General features: G+C 34.9%; 1 protein-coding gene across 1 annotated transcript in view; it reads left to right on the forward strand.

The window, feature by feature from the left end:
- The first annotated feature begins 4,387 nt into the window (after positions 1-4,387).
- LOC123684931 (neural cell adhesion molecule 2-like) overlaps positions 4,388-22,454 on the forward strand; it is a 174,864-nt gene continuing 156,797 nt past the window's right edge. The window contains exon 1 of the mRNA XM_045624457.1: positions 4,388-4,598. The gene's annotated coding sequence lies outside the window, so the exon portion shown is untranslated. The remainder of the gene's footprint in view (positions 4,599-22,454) is intronic.

Raw genomic sequence — 22,454 nt, forward strand, 5'->3', positions numbered from 1 at the left:
ATACAAGCATGTTTATGGTTTCAGTCTCATATTATTTCATTGCAGAAATATTCTTCATCATGGATATTGAAATAAAAATAATTTTCATGACGTTCACCAACAATAATTTGAACATTGTAAATTGCTCAAAGAGTTCGCATATAGAAGAGTCTTTTCAATCGAAATAATAGTGAATGCAACGACTATTTGTTGTCAAGAGATTTTAAAATCGTTACTGCATCAATTCAATTTGAAAATGAGAATGTCAGAAAAAAATCGATTCCAATTTTTAATTATGGACTGATGTCAAGATAAAACGAGAGTATGTTATTTATTTGAGGTGAACTATCCAAACCAAAAACAACTTACTTCTCCATCAATATCGGGCAGATATGGGAAAAAATTTAGAGACACTTATGGGTGTGAGTATAGACAGCCAGTGTCTTAGTGGCACCTCACAACTACCGATTTTTATGGAGTTTTCACATAATTTCTTTGAAATGTAATCTACATTGTAGAATGACAATAATTTTAATTTCCGAATAAAAAAAATTGTTGCTTACTTTTCTTTTTTCTCATAAGAATTGATGATATCTTCAATGTATAAAGCACTGACATCTTTCTGAAATATTCGAGAAAAAATCCTACAAAAAAAACATTACAAAATAGTATGCTGTATGTGTAGTGGCTAAGAGGACTAAGGAAATGAAATTCCATTATGAAATGCCGACGTTTCAACATTTATTCCTGGTCTTTTTCAAGGCTAATATAGAATATATACATTGAAAACAACTCATTAAGTGAAATATCAATTACAACAGAAAACAGCGTCATGAAAGGTCAAAATGGAAATCAAGATTACAGAAGAGGTGAAACTATGATTTGGAAATAGTTATTTATAATACAAGTGCAGAAGGCATTGATATTCTTCCAATAGTTCAAAATTCAAAAACGAGCCACGAAGTGGCGAGTTTTGGAATGAACGAGTGATAGAATGAGCCTTCTGTACGAGTATTATACATTATTTTCTCTAATTCATTGCATTTTCATTGAAATTAATGAAATATTTCCATAAATATATTTTAGTGATTTTTGCATTGAAAAATGTTGGTTGGCAGAACTGATTTCTTTAAGGCAAATTGATGAATTGACAGATAAAGCCGTGGCGGAAAGTTCGGAGTACCAACATAGAATAATAATATATAACCATGAAAACTGTGCTTTTCTGATATATTCTCGCACGATTTTGTTCTACAAGATGTGGAAGAATGAACGAAATAACCACAGAATTAGAGAAAAAAAAAATCGACCGTCCTACAGTGCTGCCCTCTACTTATATCCTTCGTAAAGAGGAAGAATACGAAGTGAACAAAGTATGAAGTTTGGTCATCGCATCAGGAGCTCCAGAGGGAAATGAATGGATACCGAATGTTTGATTTATACGCGGTTAGCTACGTAGTGGTAATCCATCTTAAGGATCATACCTCCGAAGGGATTATGCTCCCTCAAGAAAATTTCAAAAAATATATCCTCGAATATTTTTGAACGAAGATTTACCATGGTGAATTTCTGAAATTCTGGGACACCCTTTTTACTTAAACTATTGCATTAAGGGTCGTTAATGACTTTGGGTAGTTCTTATGTCCGTCTGGATCTTCATTCCAGGTTTAGAAATCAGAGAGGGTCTCAATAATTCGAACTTGAATGTACAACTTCGAACACCGTACAAAGTTTGGTCATCGCAGGAGAGCCAGAGGGGAAATATATGGATACCCAATGTTTGACTGATACGTGGAAAGCCACGTAGTGGTTTTCCATCTTAAGGATCATACCTCCGAAACGCTTTTGCTTCCTCAAGAAACTTTAAATTAAAAAAAAAAAAATTATCACGAATATTTTTAACGATGATTGACGGTGGTGAATTTTTGAAATTCTGTTCACTTAAACTGTTGTATTGAGGGTCGTTAATGACTTTGGGTAGTTCTTATGTCCGTCTGGGTCTTCATTCCAGGCCGAGAAATCAGAGAGGGTCGCAATAACCATGTGCAATCGATGTGGATCGGCACAATTTTCTATAGACTCGGTCCATGTGGCGCCAGTTTTCAGCTCTGCGCTGTTCCTAATGGTTATTTACCGAGGTGAAAAAAAAACCTCAACAAAAAACATTACAAGAAACAGAAATCCCATCAAATTTGTATGAAAAAACCAAAAGGTCACAAAGCGATAGCTTCAGGTGTTCTGGAGTTATGGACGAAAAAAGATATTCTTCAACTGATGCACTGAAAAACTAAATTGTGTCTTCTTTCGGCCATAACTCCAGAACACCTGGAGCTATCGCTTTGCGACTTTTTGGTTTTTTCATACAAATTTGATGAGATTTCTGTTTCTCTTAGAACTTAAAGACACAATTTGGTTTTTCGCATTGCATCAGTTGAAGAATATCTTCTTTCGGCCATAACTTCAGAACGCCTAAAATTATCGCTTTTCGACCTTCAGGTTTTTTCATGCAAATTTGATGGAATTTCTGTTTCTGTTAAGGAAATCCTATCATTACATTTGAAATTTCGGAGTAAAATGAACAAAACAATGAACTTCTGACTTAGCGCCCCCTACCAGAAGCAGCAAAAACAAATTTATCATGACTATATTATGTCCTCAATCAACAAGATATTATCTTTCAGACGAGATCTAATTTGCTCAAAAATGTTGAGCCAAACTGAAGTTAAAGGCATTTCAATCAGTCAGATTTCTCTCTTTCACCTACCCTTATTTGATGTCGTAAAATCGAAATTGACAATTCAAAAAGATAGAGAATTTTCCAAGGATTACAGTGATGATATTTTTTCTACAACTTCATATGAAACATTTTCGAGTAAAATTCATTTTTCTACTCGACGGTAGCTATTACGCCCCCTAGCGGTAGAGGTATGAACTTCAAAACAATTTCCAGTGTGTTCTCTTTATCACTTTAGTGGTAAAATTTTTTACCGCAAATCTCTACGAGGAGTGGATCCTGAGATATAGCCGCTTACCTCGCTTATTTGCCCACCCTGTACAACTTCGAACGCCGTACAAAGTTTGGTCATTGCAGGAGCGCCAGAAGGGAAATGTATTGGTACCCAATGTTTGACAGATGCGCCGAAAGCCACGTTATGGTAATCCCTCTTAAGGATCATACGTTCGAAGCGCTTTTGAATCCTCAAAAAATATTAAAAAAAACAACCAACCATTATGTTCTTTTTATCAATTTCAACTGTCCTCAACCCTGGAGAATTATAAATATAGTTGGTAAGGCATACCAACACTTGAGTCTGGGATTGGTGGTTCCTCGTTGCGGAGAGTCTTCAGCTTCCTCGGTGGCTTAGTGGTTAGAGCATAGGACTAGTTATTCGGGTGTTGCAGGTTCGAGTCTCGCTCGAGGAGGTACTTTTCATAATTGAAAAATTGTCTAAATGCCGTGAAATTAATTTCATAAAAAAGAACATGCCCGAATATTTTCGAACGAAGATATACGGTGGTGAATTTTTGAAATTCTGGGACACCCTGTTTACTTAAACTATTGCATTTAGGGTCGTTAATGACTTTGGGTAGTTCTTATGTCCGTCTGGATCTTCATTCCAGGTTTAGAAATCAGAGAGGGTCTCAATAATTCGAACTTGAATGTACAACTTCGAACACCGTACAAAGTTTGGTCATCGCAGGAGAGCCAGAGGGGAAATATATGGATACCCAATGTTTGACTGATACGTGGAAAGCCACGTAGTGGTTTTCCCTCTTGAGGATCATACCTCTGAAACGTCTTTGCTTTCTCAAGAAACTTTAAATTGAAAAAAAAAAATTATCACGAATATTTTTAACGATGATTGACGGTGGTGAATTTTTGAAATTCTGTTTACTTAAACTATTGCATTAAGGGTCGTTTATGACTTTGGGTAGTTCTTATGTCCGTCTGGATCTTCATTCCAGGTCTAGAAATCAGAGAGGGTCTCAATAATTCGAACTTGAATGTACGACTTCGAACGCCGCACAAAGTTTGGTCATCGCAGGAGAGCCAGAGGGAAAATATATGGATACCCAATGTTGGACTGATACGTGGAAAGCCACGTAGTGGTTTTCCCTCTTGAGGATCATACCTCTGAAACGCCTTTGCTTTCTCAAGAAACTTTAAATTGAAAAAAAAAAAAATTATCACGAATATTTTTAACGATGATTGACGGTGGTGAATTTTTGAAATTCTGTTCACTTAAACTGTTGTATTGAGGGTCGTTAATGACTTTGGGTAGTTCTTATGTCCGTCTGGGTCTTCATTCCAGGCCGAGAAATCAGAGAGGGTCGCAATAACCATGTGCAATCGATGTGGATCGGCACAATTTTCTATAGACTCGGTCCATGTGGCGCCAGTTTTCAGCTCTGCGCTGTTCCAACCGGTTATCTACCCGAGTTCGTTCCGATTTCCCTCATCCCGTCCGACAGTATTTCCGTCGCTACGCGTTATAGCCCAAAGTTTCGAGTGGTTGATAACAGCTGATTACCCCTTTGGTCGGACGGTCCGACGGACTAGAGTGGTTTTGTGGTCGTATTAGGCGAATTTGTGATCCTACTTCCTGTTTGCCCATATGGTGAGTTCTTCATTAATCACTGGAAAGTTATGAGAAAGTTGAATCATGCGATAACATTTGTTTTTCAAGTTTTCACCGATCAATGAAAAAAATTTTTTTTGACGAATATTTGATATAGTGTTTTTATTTCTCCAAATTCTCCTTCGTAATTAAATAGTGCAATATTGGAGTAATAATTAATTCAACGTTCAAACATTTGTTCGTAATTAAAATAATTTTTCACTAAGTTCATTGTCAGTACCTTCAGATGAAGTCTTCTTGTTAATGTTTTTTATCTAGAATTTGTGATCCTACTAGTGTTTGCCTATATATTGGAAAGTTATGAGAAAGTTGAATAATAGGATAACATTTATTTTTCCACTTTTCACCGGTCAATTAATATTTTTCTTTTTGCGAATATTTGATGTGAGGTTTTCATTACTACGAATTCTCCTGCGAGATTAAATACCTGCAATATTGAGGTAATAATTTATTCTGATTACTTCAATTAACGTTCAATCATTTGTTCGTAATTTCACGTAATTTTTTATTAAGTTTAACCTCTGTGCCCTCAGATGAATTCTTGTTAATTATCAACGGTTTCTTATCTCGAATATGATGATCCATGATCCTTTCTGTTTGCCCAAAAGGTGAGTACTTCAATAATCACTGGAAAGTTATAAGAAAATCGAATCATGAGAGAACATGAGGTAATATTTACTTTTAAACTTTTCACCGGTCAATGGAATTTTTTTTTTGCGAATATTTTTGCCTTGGAGTTTTGATTTCTCCAAATTCTCCTTCGTGATTAAATACCTTGTGCAATATTGTGGTAAAAATGTGAATACATCAATCTCCATTGCTTCAATCAACGTTTAATCATTTGCTCGTAGTTTCACATAATATTTCATTAAGTTCATCCTCAGTGACTTCAAATGAAGAGTCTTCTTGTTAATGTTTAACGGTTTCTTATCTCGAATTTATAATGCTAATTTCTGTTTGCCAATATGGTGAGTACTTCCTTATTCACTGGAAAATTATGAGAAAATCGAATCTTGAGATAACAATCACTTAAAACTTTTCACCAGTTATTGGGAATTTTTTTCTATGCTATTATTTGCTTTGGAATTTTATTTGTAAGGATTCTCCTGTGTGATTGAATACTTAGTATGTACTAGTACTGGTGTAATATCGAGGTGGTAATGCGAATATATTAATTTTGATCGCTTCTGTTAATGTTTAATCATTTGTTAATAATTGCACGTTTAGTGGTCTTAAATCAATGTTGATCTAGATTTGGTTGAATATGGATCATTTCGTTTTGAAATCTAATGAGCTGATCCTCAGCGCCCTAAGCTTCTTGTTGATGTTTAACAGTTTTTTTTTCTCGTTATTTTAGAATATTTGGGCAGAGACATTGGATACACAATAATCAAATTCCAATAATGGATTAATTATCATATTTTGAGAAAAAAAATTAAATTAATATTCATTTCGCGTCATTCATTCGAAGAGAAAATTTCATTCAGTAAATATTATTTTGGAATATTTGGGCAGAGACATTGGATACACAATAATCAAATTTCAATAATGGATTAATTATCATATTTTGAGAAAAAAAATTAATGTAATATTCATTTCGCGTAATTCATTCGAAGAGAAAATTCCATTCAGTAAATAATCACCTCTTCTATAAGATTTTGTAAATACTTATTCATTATACAAGCTTTTTTTGAATTGGAGGTACAATGGAAAATGAGATATTCCTTGGGTAATTTTAAGAAAAAGTGCTTTGAACATGAGCCTGCAATTGCTTTATTTTCAAGATACAGGATGTTTCTTGTAATCCTAATTTGTGATGATTATGCCTGTTCATCGAATATTTATTAATCTTTGCTACATATTGGGTAAATAAGTACCAAATTTTATAATTAATTTATTCAACCCAGCTCATGAAATGAATCTTCATTATAATTCGGATTATTACAGAATTGTTTGAAATTTTCTTCTCGGACTCGGTTGCATCAGATACGACAAAACCACAAGAAACCAAAAAGTGTAGAATTCTGGACCAGACTTTTTTTCTACTTTTCATTAAACTACCAGTGGTCCACCAAAAAAAAATCCTGGAGGAGAGAAATGGACTGTAGATTTGCATTCAAAATTAGTATATCGCATGATGAAAACTTCAAATTGGAATATCTTTGCCAAATTCAGTTAAATATCTTTAGAAGGGAAAGTGCTATGAGAAAAAACTCTTGTAATATTGAGGTGATAATGTGAATACATTAATTTAAATTGCTTCAGTTGCAGTTGATCATTTCTTTGTAATTGTACGTTTTAGTGATCTTAAATTGATATTGATCTAGCTTTGGCTTGAATATGGGGTGTGCAGCTAGTTTTTAATAAATATAATGTTAAGTTATACAGGGTGTTTCATTGGAAAACGGAAATACTTCACAGGTGCATAGGTGGCACCAAGGCGGTTCTGGAGATACCCCATATATACATGAAACAGTATACAGCTATAAAAAAGGAAACCGATGTAAAAAAGAATTACAAAGTAATGTTAAAATAATTATGGATTCAATATTTTTGATTATTCATTTTTTAAAGTCACTTCAAATCACTTTCAGGTATCCAAGTTCTCAAAAACTTCACTTTCACGTTGAAAATTTGTGCAGTAAAACTGTCTGCGCGAAAATTTGAAGTACACGTCCCAGTTTAGTTTTTAGTGGCGTTTCCGAATATTAAAACAGATTTTCAAAATACCGACGTATAGGGTGTTGTTTCGAGGATTCAAACGATTCATAATTTTTTGTTAACCCGGACCTGGATTTTCGAGGCGGTTATTGCATGATACGTTTGGGCTCTTAATTAGGAACATATTTGCCAAATTTGAAGAAAATATACCGGGTGGTTCTTTTGATATGGCAACTTCATAAAACACCCTGTTTCTCGGCTACGAAAACTGTAAGACCCAATAAATGGAGTATCTCCAGAACCGCCTTGGTGCCACCTATGCACCTGTGAAGTATTTCCGTTTCCCAATGAAACACCCTGTATAAAACATTATGATAAACATATGTTTTTCTGGTTATAATATTTTCGAATTCATCTGTAATGTTCGTGTGGATTCAAATAAAAGTAATTTCAATTTCAAGAAATTGTTTGCTATTAAATTAATACAATGATGATATGTCATTAACAAATTCCTATTGTGCTTCAGTACAAAGGAAAACTTGATTTATTAATGCTCCGAAATGACTGCCTGAACAAAAATGAAAATAAATGAAAGATAAACAAATCAGCTAACGCATGACTGAAAATTGTAGAGTTAAAAGCTTTAATTTCATTATCGAATTCCACACTAGGTCATTAGTGTAATGAACCATCCACGAATCATGTTGTTATAGATAGGCTGAGTTGATGAATTCAATATGAATAGGGTTGATTTATCTTTATCGAGTTATTAGTGGTAATATCTCGCATTTCTATTACTCCCATGTTCTCAATGATATAATTCTTGTGTTGGTCAATGACAGAACAATAATATAGACTCATTCATTCAAATTATGAACGTGTGAAGGCTTAACTTCAATTAAATAATAATTAAATTAATAATTGAAACAAGAGTCATAATCCATTTCACGTCAATACATATTCAAATTTATATGAAAAGTTTCAAAAGAAGCAACGACTTCAGGAGCTTTTGGACTTTCGTTCATTGGGGTATATTGGAGTGTATATAAGATTCGACTTATTCTGATGTAATTGTTATCGGTTAGTTTATTTAGTTTACCTGATGATATCATACTCAGGAAATTCAGTTGAAATTGTAATCTTATTCACAGTGCTGTCGGTATCTCAGGATGTATTGAAAAAAAGGTTAATTTGGATTAATTCAAGAACATTCTAGGCTTAAAATTGTACAAAAGAATAGCAAGGCGATTCCTTAGGAAAATATACGCAGAAATTTATTTTCATACTTCTCCTGTTGAATGTTTCAGACACGAAAACAAAAAGATTCGTAAGTTCCGTTGAGTTTGAGTTATTTGGAATTATTAACTTCTTTCGAAGTGCCAAGGTATAATCTGAAACTTTCGGATTCATCTAGCTTTCTGCATAAGCAGTTCGTTCCAAACAGAATTTCAAATTATATTCCACTGATATTTATTAACATGTTCTTCTCTGTGATTATTTCACTGCAGTCTAGAAATTAGAATCAGCCGTACGTACTCATAGCTAGCATACTATTCAAGTTCACGAAATCATTCATATGAGCAAGGATGTGAAATATGGATTAATTCAGCATTTTCTCGGAATTGTGATTACTGTTCGCAAACAAGAGGAAAATACATCCCTTACCTCCGCAAATCTTGTTCTCTGATGTCTGCAACGTAATCCTAGTTTCATTTTCAATTAGTCCTTCGTGAAATCCATTTCTATGACTTTATAGCACTTCAAATTGAGTACTATTTTTTTTCAGATAAATATTTGCATCTTTCAACATCTCTATGTAGTGTGACAATGACACTTTCCACAGATTTAGATATTATTATACGGAGCATATTATCGTAGATGTGTATATATGTGACTAAATTCGTCATGTAGTGACGGCGCATAAGAATCCACACATGGTATATAACGGGTGTTTTTTTTCGAGGTATACAACTTTAAGTTGCCATTACTGTTCAAGATGGCGACCGATTTAACAGCTGTCAAGTGGTTTATTCTCAGTCTGGTTTGGCAACTCATCATGAATAGACTCACACCTGAACAACGATTGCAAATAGTGCAATTTTATTTCGAAAATAATGGTTCTGTGTGGAATACGTATCGCGCACTACGTCCATTTTATTTTGTTTACGGAGAAGCGCACTTCTGGTTGAATGGCTACGTCAACAATCAAAACTGCCGCATTTGGAGTGAAGCTTATCCACAAGTGTATGTCGAAACACCGTTACATCCAGAAAAACTGACTGTTTGGTGCGCTTTATGGGCTGGTGGAATCATTGGTCCGTACTTCTTCAAAAACGATGATGGCCAGAACGTTACAGTCAATGGTGATCGGTATAGAGCCATGATTACTAACTTTTTCATTCCACGATGTCCAGAATTTGTGGTTCCGACAAGACGGCGCTACATGTCACACAGCTCGTGCCACAATCGATTTATTGAAAGACACGTTTGGTGACCGCCTAAATTCACGTTTTGGACCTGTGAATTGGCCTCCAAGATCTTGTGATTTAACACCGCTAGACTACTTTCTGTGGGGCTATGTAAAGTCATTGGTCTATGCGGATAAGCCGCAAATCCTTGACCATTTGGAAGACAATATTCGCCGTGTTATTGCCGATATACGGCCACAAATGTTGGAAAAAGTCATCGAAAATTGGACGTCCAGATTGGACTACATCCGAGCCAGCCGTGGCATTGACATGCCAGAAATCATATTTGAAATGTTATGCCACAAGATTATCTTGCGGATAAATAAAATTCATGTCATGCCATTGCGGATAAATAAAATCATGTCATCGTTGTTTTTTTGCAATTTAAAGTTCTATAACTCTAAAAAAACACCCTTTATATATGACGTTCGGTCATTCGTCGCTACATGACGAATTTGGCAAATGTTTAAGACGATATGCTCCATATACGGAAGCCCTTAGTATTTCGAAAAGAATTCCTTAGTATTCGAACAAAATTACGTCATTGGTATGACCGTGAAGATGCTAACACTTTTTTAAAGGGGAAGTATGTCATATGACATCTACCTCTGAAGGTCTTTCAATTAACTAATGAAGAGTATTAATTTTTGTTGAATCTCTACATACAGGGTGAATACAAGTATGATTTTAGTCTCATATTTTTTCATTGCAGAAATATTCTTCATCATGGTTATTAAAATTAAAATGAATGCACATGATGTTCACCAACAATAATCCTAGTTTCATTTTCAATTAGTCGTTCGTGGAATCCATTCGCAGATCAAGAATTGTCATTCTACCAAAAAAGTATTTTCTTGGAAAAGAGATTAATTTGGATTTATTCAAGAACATTCTCGGCTGAAAATTGGTGAATAACATACAATTCTGTTGAAGGATAACTCAGCGTTTCTCTGGAGAAAGCGCGCGAAATATTTTTTTCATATTTCTCCTGTTGAATGATTCAGATACGAAAACAAAAAGATTCATAACTTCCGTGTCGAGTTTGAGTTATTCGGAATTATTAACTTCTTTCGAAGTGCCAAGGTATAATCTAAAACTTACAGATTCATCTAGCTTTTCGCATAAGCAGTTCGTTCCAAACAGAATTCTAGATTATTTTCCACTGATATTTATTAACATGTTCTTCTCTGTGATTATTCAACTACGGTTCAGAAATTATAAATCAGCAAAACGTAGCCACATCCAGCATACCATTCAAATTCACGAAATCATTCATATGAGCAAAGATGTAGAATATTGGTTATTATTTAAGCATTTGCCCTGCATTTCTTAAACAAGAGGGAAATAAGTTCATTCCTTACCTTTGCAAATCTGCTTATGTGGTACCTGCAACATAATCCTAGTTTCATTTTCTCTTAACCTTTCGTAGAAGCTTGTTATTCAATAAAAAAAAAATTCACCTAAAGAAGCAATTGATTTGAATTCATTCAAAAACATTTTCATCTGAAAATTGGAAAATTACATAAAATTATGAAAAAAGAGAACCCACTCTTCGCTTGGAAAATGCTCGCAAATTTTTTTCAAACGTACAATAAAAATATCATATTTTGACTCACAGGATTGTCGAAAAGTTCTCCTCCGCCAAAGGGAAAAGTATTGTTATGTGAAAAATTAATTACTTTTCCGTCCGCCGGAGGGAAAATGTAACTAGCAATGATAATTTATTATCAACTATTATACTTCATGTCTATCACAATTAATTTAGCATGACAACCATAACTAGGAAAATTTTCCATTGATTACTCAATTATAACGATCGTAAAATAAACATGACTTCAATTTAAGTATGAACCTCCAGGTTTATATTGATTTCGAACGTTCGAAAAAAAATCACATATTTCAATAGGAGGAGAAGTGATTTTTCAATGATAGCCTTCAATTCAAACCCAAGGTCGACATGAAAAGTAACAGTTCTCCTTTTTGTACATAATATACTATTTTTCATATTTGTCCTGTTGAATGATTCATATACGAAAACAAAAAGTTTGTTGACTTTGAATTATTCGGAATTATATTTCAAATTATTTTCCACTGATATTTATTAACATGTTCTTCTCTGTGATTATTCCACTGCAGTCTAGAAATTAGAATCATCCCAGCAAACCCTCATCCAGCATACCATTCAAGTTCACGAAATCATTCATATGAGCAAGGATGTGGAATATGGGTTAATTCAGCATTTTCCAGGAATTGTGAATACAGTCCCTAATTCTGCTACATTAATTACTTTGTAGCGGAAGTTCTCAACTTATGATTAGGTTAGGTATGCATTGTCTTGTAATGAAACTTCGTGGAAAAGACATACGTGTACTCGTGCGTTTTTATTGATTTAGTTCTTCAAAAGGCTTGTAACCCTTTTTACCTCGACAGGACTTGTAATTCGTTGAATTGCAGTGTTAATTCAGTTTGAATTAGTTCTTGACAGAGTCATTAGTGAGTCTATTTATCCGTAGAACTTTTGTAACTGATTGTAGTGAATTTTTACGTTTCTCGTGCAGCTTTTCATATTGTCAGTACAAATGCTAATTGCAATAGGATTTAACGTGAAAATAATGACTTCTGGTCTGGAATTGAATGAGTTTGAAAACTCGTTATTGCTATAATCTCAAATTGTTTGAACTCGATGAATGTTGGTACCTTTAATGCCATACGGAGGCATATTGTTAAAAATCAGTAATATTCTGGTCTTGAAAACAGATTTTGACATAAATAACTGTGATAATTTGGTTTGTGCCCTAATTTACATCTTCAATATCTATTGAACTGTTGCAATGTTGAGAACAATGGTTCACCATAATTGTTCTCTCTTGTTCTCCAAAAACATCGCTGGAATTTTAAATAACATCTCCTTTCATATTTTCATCCGTTTCTTTCGTATTGAGGCAATAGAAAAAAATTGTTTTAAACATTATGATTTCCTGAATTATTTTTACATTCAAAGCTGATGATTATCTCGTAAATAAAATGTTGAAGTTTTGCAATGTCATAAAAATGATTCTATCAATGAAAGAACCCTAAATTCCCACAACCTTTTTGAGTGGAATTCTCATGCGAATAATTTTGAGGTTTTTGAGCACTTCCAACAAAAAATGAATAAGTTGTTTCCTCATTTCTTGGAACCATGTATTTTTCGGAGTAATAAACATATAAAGGGAGCATATGTCATCTTCAGTAAGCAAATTTTGAACATGGAACTATCGAATTTGATATGAAGCGCGCGAAAATGAAAACATATCAGTGATGTTTATTGACAATTGTCTTAATAAACTTATTGATTGATTGATTGATGCGATATTTCACTCAATTCGCGAATTCCTCCACAAAGAACGTATTTCTTATATCCCATAGTGAATCTACGTTTCATATTAACTCAAAACATATTGAGATGAATATCTAAATATAACAGAAATTCAGAAAACAATTTTTAAGTGCGCCAAACGACGTTTCACGTCTTTGACACTAGGAGAGCAAAAGTTGCGAAACCTTGGATATCAGCAGGTAGATACAGAAAATAATGAATATTCTGCTTATTATAAATTAGAAAAAATATCGGATTCCAAATTTTCAAATTTGCATATTAATCGGAAATTACTCGAATAAATATATTTCATTCAATATAATATACATTCATTACGATATGACAGCTGCACTTTCGTTTGTAGAATCTGTTTACGAGTGTCTGGATAACAACTTTTGTGTAGCGGGTTTATTTTTTGATCTCTCCTGTGCTTTCGACACACTTTCCTTCCAGTTCATTCTAGACAAATGTTATAGTTTAGGATTCAGGGGGATATTTTTGGAATGGCTTAGAAGTTTTCTCGAGGAGCGAACCATGTCGGTTAGAGTGAATGATCGTTTTTCGGAAGAGTATGGTGTAGATCTTGGCGTTCCCCAGGGCTCCGTGCTGGGACCGTTAATGTTTCTATTATTTATTAATGATTTGCCTCATCATTTAACGTGCCTGTTGCTGACACTGTTTGCGGATGACACTTCGGTTGTCATTTCGGCCCGGAGCTGTGGGGAATTACAAGTAGCTTGTGAGACCCTTGTAACACAATTTGTGAATTGGTGTCACTCGAATAGGTTGATGTTAAATGTAGATAAGACGGTATGTGTTTACTTCGGCCTGAAAAATTTCGAGAGGGGTAATTTGAGAATTCGTTATATGGAGGACATCATTGTTCCAAGTGAATGTACCAAATTCCTGGGTGTCTATATAGACCGAAATCTAAGTTGGACTACCCATGTTGATTATCTCTGCAAAAAACTCAACACCACTTTTTTTGCAATATTAAGAGTTAAAAATGTACTTCCTGTTGGTTCACTATTAGACATTTATTATAGCCTGGTTTATTGCCATTTAACATACAATATTATTTTGTGGGGCAGCTGTGTAGATATCTCAAGAATCTTTATCGCACAGAAAAGAATAATAAGAAAAATATTTAATTTGAGTTCTCGAACAAGTTGTCGGCCAGTATTTAATGCAAATAGGTTATTGCCCTTACCTTGCATTTATATTTTGAAATGTCTTGTGTATGCAAAAGAAAATGAAAAAAACTGGACAAGACTATCCAGCAACCATGAATACAAGACCAGGAATTCACAGATTCTTTTAGTGCCTAAGCACCGAACTCACAAATTTGAATGCTCTCCACTTTATCAGAGCATAAAGTTATTCAATCACTTACCATCTTCTGTGAAATCACTGGACTTACGTAAATTCAAACTTGAAGTAAAGGAAATTTTGTTGAAAAAATGTTATTATTCAGTTGGGGAATATTGTGTTGATATTTTGTCTTAGATTTAAGCTTCTATGTAATTTTTTTTTTCATGTTGACTTATCCTATATACCTTTTGTATGGTGTCTTAATGGATGAATAAACTTATTATTATTATTATTATTATTATTATGGTAAAATTGTGAATTTTAAAATATATCACAATCCGACAACATAATCTAACCATGTTGGGACCATGTAAAAATTGCGTATACTCCCTCTATCTATGATGATTACTCTATGAAAATTACTTCGATATTTTATATACTGAAAGATACCCTTATACGACACAGATTCAAGCATTTACTTGGTAATATCCTGTATGAATAATACCACTATAAATATATATCTATAGTATAAAATTTATGATTGATTGATCACAAGCTAGTTTTATCAGGAAGCCAAATTCCTGAAAGAGTTATAGTTATAGGTAATTTCACTAGTTGAGTATATAAATTAATGTTAAATTGGAAATGAAATGACTGTTATTATATGTCCATTCTAAGCTTTTTAATTCTACGATTTCCAATTGTTTCGCTCCACCAGGATTGAAGAGTGTAAATAGAATAACTGTCATTTCATTCTACATTCAAAATGAATTACCATCAAGTCTGTAATGACCGAGTTCAATGCGTTATTGATACATTTTCATTATTTTCCCAATAAATATATTATTCTTTTAGTGGTCATTGGTTGACATTTCAACCTAAGATCCAAGCTGGTTGTTCTGATTGTTATTCCCTGAACCACTGAGTAATCTGACCCACAAAGCGGACGTCCATAGAATTAATAGCAACCCTGGTCCTCGTTCAACTATAGATTTGGTCGAATAAACGATTCAACTATCATTAAAGTCCAACCTTTGAATTCGAAAGCACGAATACCTCAAGTGGAAGAATCCTTCGATTGGACTCTGCAGCTCTGAAAGGCACAATCTCGTATGAAAACAAATGAAAAAACGTGTGCAATTCTCTCCAACAGGCGATTTCGTCGCTACCTTCTCTCACTGCCGTGTTGCCGACGTTTACTTTGAAGTTTTTCTCTGTGAATGACCAAGATGGGGCAGCTTATGTCTGCATTTTGGGGTGGATAGTGTAGAAGATTACTGTGATATACGATATGAGTGAATGCTCTTGCCAGCAATTTTTGGAAGATATGAAAACAAGGAAATATGAGATTATTTTACTCCTTGACCTTGTGATTTTTATATCGAGATAACTTGGGATTATGTCGGTGGCTGGTTGAATAATGAATTGAAAGGGTGGACCACGGTCGTTGGAACCCTAGACTTATACAGAAATTGAACGTATGATTTTATTGAAAATTTTGGTTCTAGGGAAAGAACCACTGCATTCAGATCTAAGATATACTAACTGACCAAAAAACTGCAACATCCAGAAGGAGCTGTAATTTTATTTTTTTTTCTGGTGGAACATAGAAACAGCAAGGAGTAAATAATTGAAATTTCGAGAAAAAAACGAAGGTTTTACAATTTTTTCAATAAATTTGTTAATAATGTGTTTGTCCACCGCGATTATCTATACACTCCCCAACACGTCTCGGCATTGATGCAATAAGATGGTTTATTTCTTCTGAAAGATACTATCCCAAGCTGCCTGTACTTCATGTCGCAGAGCCGCCAAAGTCCGTGAGGGCTGGGGTAAATTTAAAAGCCTTCTACCCATGATGTCCCAAACATAAAGATCGGAGGATCGGGGATGCCATGGCAAAAGATTCACATGGGCCGCTTCGAAAAAGTTCAAACTAACTCTGGTAACATGAGGTCGGGCATTATCTTGCTGAAATATTGGATTCTCGAGCCGATTTAGGTGAGGTAGAACATATGGCTCCAATATTTCTTGAAGGTAACGCACCGCTGTCATGTTACCTCAAATAAAGACTAAAGGGGACCAACTTGCATGTGCAATAGCACCCCATACCCTAACGTCTACTTTCCGGTGTACATAATGCTCAACATCTAACTGAGGTTCACGTCTTTCTTCTCGGCCGTCATAAATGCACCCAAGGAAAATCGAGATTCATCAGAAAAGACGACCTGATGCCATTCCACATTCCAATGTTGATCTCTGCACCACTGTAATTGTTGCCGGCGATGCTCAACCGTCAGAGGTAACATAAGATGGGGTCGATAATGCTGCAGTCCAAAAAACCTTATCCGGCAGTAAACCTTTCGGATAGTTACAGGATGGCCTAGTTCTCCTAACCACTCATCAGCCAAAGATCGAGTTGTCGCAAATCGGTCTCTAATGGCCATAAGTCTTAGACGTCGATCTTGATCTTCATTCGTGTCCCTTCGACGTCCTGTGTCTACTCTTCTTCGATTTTAGGCATTATCAAACCACGCTTGACAACATCTCATAACAGTAGTTGGATTTCTGTTCGTACGGTTAGCGATTTCTCGAAATGACAACCCCGTCTCCCGTAAACCAATAATTCAACCTCTTTCAAATTCACTGAGCTGGCGATAAATTCGGCGCACACGTGCTCTAAGCATTTCAACAACAACTAAACATCGACTTTGGAACTACAAGAAACCGAAAAAAGTAGTGCTTCCTTTTTATATTTTTCCAAACTACCTGTGGTCCCCATTGAAAAAGTTCTGGAGAAGAGAAGCGGGCACTAATAGAGAAACAATATCCCTCTGTAGAGTTGTATTTAAAATTTGTATATCACATGAAGAAAACTTTAAATTTGTATATCTATGCCAAATTCAAATTGGAAATCTCCTTTTTCTTAAAATGATCCGATGAATCTGTCACTTTCGTTTGTTCCTTTGGCTTAGAAACACCCTGTAGATCGAGTCATAGGGGTAGCTCAATATTCCTAGTTGCATGAGATTATCCAACAGCATCACTGAAAACACGGTGTTCAATATAAATAAAGATTTCTTGGACAGCAATGTCGTTACTTCAACAATAAACATTATAACGCCACAGATAGGGGCGGATCCAGCCGATGTTTGCGGGGGGGGCATAGAAATTCACGGCTTATATAGGTTAGCAAAATAGCGGAATTTTTTGTTGGTACCTACTGAGTCAAGTGTTTTTTTCATAGAAAGATGGATTTTAGTAAATCATATCATATTCAGTTTCCAAATATTTGTGGGACAAAAACAAGTTAAAAAAAAATTTCACCTATTTCATAAATATTTGTAAATTTTTTTCATAAGAAAAAACAGGCGCAAGAATGTATAAAGTGTAATTAAAAGAAAACCATTATATTTGCATGAAGAACAAGGCTACAATTACCATAGTTAGAATGATCCAATTTAGGTCGCTGTTTCGTTCGATACCTACGGTTCCAAGTTAACAGTTGTGCCTTAGAGGAGCAGCTCTTCGTAGATAATTCCCTGCCAATTTCACTAAACATACATCAAAACCTTCCTGGCCGTTTCCGAAGGCTCACCGCGTTTCGACCACGACCGTTTTTGCTTGACGTTGTCATAAATGATTCACTTTTCATCACCAGCGTTTCAAAAATGGGGCAATTTTGTTGCGATTCTGCAATGATTCTCAGTGAAAATTCGGCCCATGCGGTTTTTTGCGTTATCTCGTGTGGTATCCATACACTAGCATCTTCTTGAAATCACCCTAATGCAAATAGTGTTCCAAACTGTTAATTGTGCACTCTTGTGCTCTTGAGCAATCGAAACAGGTTTCGACAATGTTCAAGCTTTTATCGATATTTTCGACAATTGGCTTGGCCTTCCAGTGCGTGGTGCATCTTTGACATCGAAATTACCGGAACGGAATCGACGAAACCAAAATTGCACGTGATTGGCTATTAAAGTATCAGGTCCAAAAACACCATTTACATTTTCAGCCGCCTAGCTGGTATTTTTGGCTTTATCTAAGATAAACTATAAAATATAGCGTATTTTCTTTTCGCTAGTGTTCATCTTTGTGGTGCGCTCAAACTAAACTGAGCCAACTCATTACAAAACTGTCAGAATATTTTTGTAGTGCGAAATCTCATCTTTCTAACGCCATATAGTGAAACCCGATCGGACTTGTACAACGCGAGATACAGATAACTAAAGCCCCCATGCACCCCCCCCCCTGTATCCGCCCCTGGCCACAGAATATGTTTGTGCACAACATACAAAAAGAGGATACTCATCACGTGATAAGCCAGAATGAAGACATCATTTCCATTCATTGGATGAGACGAAAAATTCAAAAGCTTGAGTTACGAGTTAGTCTGAGAGGGTCATAAGTTAAACGAAACGAAAGAAAATGCATTCCAGGCTGAGAAAGAGGGATATATATTGCTACCGACGGTTCAATTAACGTTCTCGAGAATACTTCGAGGTTGAGATGTATCTACTTGAACGTAGGACTGTTAATTGATTTTAAAAGGAGTTCTCTAAACGAAAAGGTAACCTATTGGCCTCAGACGTGGAAGAATTTCGGTTTCGTCTATCAGTGGTAGATTTCGGTTTGCGCCATTTTTGGGTCAACTGAAAATATAAAAAAAATAGGAAAGAACTTCATTGGAATCGGGATCTTTTGAACGCTTGATCATACAGACTCCAATCTCTTTGGAGATGATACAACTGAATTCAGGTATATTTGTGACACGGCACATTGCCTTGATGAAACAGCACTATTTTCTTCAAATGGGGCCGTTTTTTAACGATTTCATCCTTAGAACGATCCAATAATGCTATTTAATAATCGCTGTTGACGGTCTGGCACTTTCGAAGTATAATCAATGAATATTATACCCCAGAATACTGAAGCCATAAACTTGCCAGCTAACTGTTGTGTTTTTTCTCGCTTTGGATTCGGTTCATCGTGTGCAGTTCACTCAGCTGACTGTCGATTGGACTCCGGAGTGAAATGATGAAGCCATGTTTCATCCATTGTCACATATCGACGCAAAAATTCAGGTTTAATACACTTAAACAACTTCAAACACTGCTCAGAATCATTAACACGTTGTTGCTTTTGATCTATTGTGAGTTCGCACGGCACCCATTTTGTACACAGCTTTCTCATGTAAAAATATTCGTGAATGATATGATGTACACGTTCAGATGATATCTTCACAATGTCTGCTATCTCGATCAACTTCACTTCATGGTCATTCAAAATTATTTTGTTTTTTCGTCGGTGACAGCCTCTTTTGGTCGCCCACTGCGTTCGCCGCCTTCGGTGCTCATTTCACCATGTTTAAACTTAGCATACCAATCAATGATGGTTGATTTTCCTGGTGCAGACCCTGGAAACTCTTCATCAAGCCAAGATTTTGCTTCAACTGTATTTTGTCCCTTCAAAAAGCAATATTTCATCAGCACACGAAATTCTTTTTTTTCTACTTTTTTCAAATAACAAAAGTAGCTACACTCACAACGCAATATTTCACAAACTAACAGTCGGACTGCTGTCAAATTTTGACAGGTATCGTTTGAAGGTTGGAACTAACTAAAAATCATATGGATTTAATACTAGCACCGCCATCTGTGCATCAGACCGGGGACTTTTCACTTGGCCTCATAGCTGCCCTGAAAATTTCAAGTTTGTAGATCTTTCTGTTCGAGAGTTATCACACGTTTTATGTTCAGAATTTGGGAAATTACAGACATTGTGAAGTAATAACGATCTGTTCTGGGAACGAGTGACCAAATGGAAAATTGGAAAATGGAAATATCAAAAAATGGGCTTTTATTCATTCATGCTCCTATTGGTGCATGAATGCTTGATTGGATAAGAAAGAATTGCATTTAGGCATACATGATGTATATTTGACATCTACAAACTCAATTTCAACCTAATCAAATTCGTAATTACGGTCATACAGGGTAATTTTTTTTGTACTCTGCTTGAAATATAGTTTATTCTGGTTATGTAATGTATATGAGATTTTGCATCTAGCTTGGAATTGTAATTATAATGTCTTCATCTGAAATTTAATCTTGGTGGTATCTTGTTCTTTTGAAATATTTTTTTTCTCGATATTCTGCAATAATTTTTTGTTGATAACATAGTCGGATTTAAAATTCACGCAAAATATCGACAAAAAACAATATTTCTGTGGCATATCATCATAAACCATTCTCATTTTTCATTTTTCATCAAATTCCAAAATTCTAAAATAATTGCGCATGGAAAACTGAGATTTTTTATCGTATTACTGTTTCTCTAATTCTTCATTTCGAAAACAATTACTGGTTTTTCCGCTCATTTAAATTGCGTTAATGACGAGAGATGGATCATGGGTTGAAATTCAGCGGAGGAAAATAATTTCCGATGCTTCCAGGTGCCCGTATAATTAGAATTGTTGAATTTTTCAGGTCAATTTAATGATGTGATGAGGACTGGAATTGAATAGAGTGAAGCGAGGGCTATAACTGAAATTGGAGGAGCTGGAATGATATTACAGTAGGAATTGAAAGAGAGGCCGGCATTTTCAGCCAGATACTTGCGTGGACGTATCAACAATTACATCATCAAAATACAAACCGATGAAAGAACCACACACCGCATCAAAGGGAAATTGTTGAATTTACTCGAATTTTTTATGTTGAAAAACTCGTGGTGCAGATCAAATGTCTCTCAATTCAACCGTTTATTATGAGAAAAATTTTTCGAATATATAAACCAAACCGATTATGCAACATTGGTTCATACAGTTCATTACTAGAGAGAATAGGAATTTATAACACAAGTTCAAAAACACGAGTTTAAAATTCAAAAACAGACCACGAAGTGACTTAATTCAGATGTTATTATCATCAATCGCAATTAATATTGATATCCTACAAAAATATCTGAAAATATATAATAATAATAATTACAACAGTCAAATTTTTTGGTAATTACTGAAGTTTTTTTTTTATCTTTCGACTCACCCTGTATATTTCCTGTGTGTGCAGCAATCATTTTTCAGTATAGTAGACTTTAATCCTGCTGTATAAACAGTTGATGAATACTCAACTTGATATATATTTTCGAAAAAGTTTCTTCACAAAGGTCATTTGAAATTTCAAAATAGTTTTTTTTAGCACCCTATATAATTTGAGCGGTTTAATTAATTCAGATCGGTGATGCAATGGAGACATTTGTTAAGCATCACGAGTTCTACAACATGAAAAATTCAAGCAAATTCACAGAAATCCAATCTTCTTTTGATGCGGCTTGTGGTCCTTCAAACTACAGAAATTCTATGGATGCATGAGCGTTCGTTCATTCATGCGCCAATTGCTCCCTTGCAGACCACAGAATTGTGTAAAGGTAAATGTGGTCTCCAAGAACGTAATAGGTGTATTAATGACGAGTGCTCAAATGCTCCTGATTTCACTTTCCTCCTTTTTTTCGAAATGAAAGCTCTATGACAAATTTTGACATATATTATAGCTGTATTTTTTCTACGAAGAAAGGTCTGATTTGCTTTTCGCTTAGAAGCAGCTCTCACATCAACGAAATAATATTTCAATACTAGGAGGATCAAATTTGAGTCGTTTACTATTCAATTTGCTGCATCTTGAGTCATATCTAGGCATTGTGATGAGATGTGATTTCAATATTATAGACTAGATGCTCCATGAATAAAAATCCAACGGATGGAGATCCGGTGAACGAGGTAGGCATGGCTTCAGTTGTTCTTGATATATCCATTCATTTGAGAAATTTCCTTTTACCCCATCAGCTAATTCTCAGAAAGTCTAGAAAGTTGTATTCCAAAAAAAGTTTATTTTTCCAAAATTACTTTAACTTTTTCAACAAAATTACATAATGTTAATTATCAGTTGAGGTCTCATACTAAAATTTTAAAATTACAGAATTAAGAGCGGAATTATAATTTTCATCTGGGTTAGAATGCCGTGGAACAAATCCCAACAC

The sequence above is a fragment of the Harmonia axyridis genome, chromosome 7, assembly GCF_914767665.1.
Source record: "Harmonia axyridis chromosome 7, icHarAxyr1.1, whole genome shotgun sequence".
In the NCBI taxonomy this organism is placed as follows: Eukaryota; Metazoa; Arthropoda; class Insecta; order Coleoptera; family Coccinellidae; genus Harmonia; species Harmonia axyridis.